This window comes from Barbus barbus, assembly GCF_936440315.1.
Source record: "Barbus barbus genome assembly, chromosome: 2".
NCBI classification, from domain to species: Eukaryota; Metazoa; Chordata; class Actinopteri; order Cypriniformes; family Cyprinidae; genus Barbus; species Barbus barbus.
This window is the reverse complement of record NC_136730.1, coordinates 15,592,740-15,594,568: the sequence shown is the minus strand read 5'-3', so window position 1 is coordinate 15,594,568 and position 1,829 is coordinate 15,592,740.

Genomic DNA, 1,829 nt, shown 5'->3' with positions numbered 1-1,829 from the left:
TATACTGTTTTTCACATACTATATAATATATAAGTATGCATATTCAGATGCAGCAATAGTGTTTTTCTCATAGTCGGTGGGTGGCTGATGCACTGTTATATGGATTGTGCAGCACCAGAGAGAGAGTGTGAAAGAGCATTGTGTGTCAGCTCTATGTGTAGGCCCGGATCTAGTGGGGGTAAGAGACTTGAGGGAAAGTAATACGTGTCACATTTGAGGCAGGCACATTGTTTTCCCGTTGTGCTTAAGCTAAAAACCAAGATCCCTTCAACTATTATGTCAATCCATATGACAACAGATGCCTTTGCTGATGCTTTGAAGGGTTTAATTGTAATGTATAAAGCTCATTTGTGTGTGAATATAAGCAGAAAGTAGTTGGTTTATAAAGGCAGAAAAGGATAAGTGTATTGCACATGTCCACAGTGCATACTGTGATGACTCATAGTTTATTTTGTGAGTTTTAAAGCTGTGAGCAGGTTTGGAAATCACACACACACACCTTATATAACACTGGTACTTGCAGTGCCTAAGCATCGCTGCAGATTTCCTAAAATATTGGTGGTTAAATGTATAGATACCACATGATAAAGATATTCATCATATGGATTGTATAGAAATGTTTGCAGTGAGGATGTGAAACAGTCTGGCAGATATGCCAGATTTTCTGATAGAAAAGTTCATTTTCAAGAAACAAAACAAGTTTTTGTTGCTGACATTTGTGCAGCACTATATGGCCATGCCCGGTGGCAATTGTGCATGACTAAAAACTGACACTTGGGACTTACAAATACTGCTTACATTTTATTTAAACATAGTGTATAGAAATTTTGATGTAACTGATACATGAACATATTTAGAACGTGTGAATTAACCTCAAATTATTAATTCAAAAATAAAGATTTGAAATAACGCACTTTTCCAAATGATAAATGTATACAAATTTAAAATGTTGACTGGTTGGCTTATTTTGTGCTAAAAAATTATAGAGAAAATATAACAATAACATAATAAATTAATGCATTATTAATACATTATTCTTGAATGCAGCTTGTTGCATAATACATTATTGTCAATGAAAATATGTGTGTTGGTTTTATCGGTTCCAGGGGTGTCAAATGTGCATGTCAGAGCAGTAATCATACTTGTCTGCCAGATAAATGTAAAATAATATATGTAAAATAACAGGGATACACAGATGTCAAAAGATCACCTTAATAGAGTTAATAGCTTGCTTCATTAAAATATTATAAAGTAAGACCTGGTGTTATTGTTAGAAATGCTTTATTCTTGTATCAGCAGATGACTAGAGCATGACAAGTAACAAGCCCTGTGACTATGATTTTTCTGCCTCATTAGAAGTGTGTGTGAGTCATTTTTAAAACTGAATCTGTTTCACTGCTGTTCTGTCTTCTCTTCTACATTTTAGTACAGTTGCATTTATTTGATCAAAAATACTATTTGATTGTATTTTACTTATTTTTTCATTATTGCCACATGATCCGTCAGAAATCATTTCAAGTAAAGACTGGAGTAATTGCTGCTGAAAATTCGTCTTTGTTTTCAATTTAAAATTGTAATTGTTATATTTTACAGTATTAGTTTTTACTACATTTGTGATCAAATTGTTGTGCATAAGACGTCTCTCAGAAACAATAAAAAATCTTAATTATTCCAAAATTCCAGCAGTATTTGAAAACAGAAGCAAGCGATTTTCATGTTAAACACTTCGATTTGACTCATTCCCTCTTCTGTCTTTCGTCCTTTTTCTCCTTTCTCCCACCCCTACATCACAAACACACACACATACACACACTAGATTGTTCCTTTGT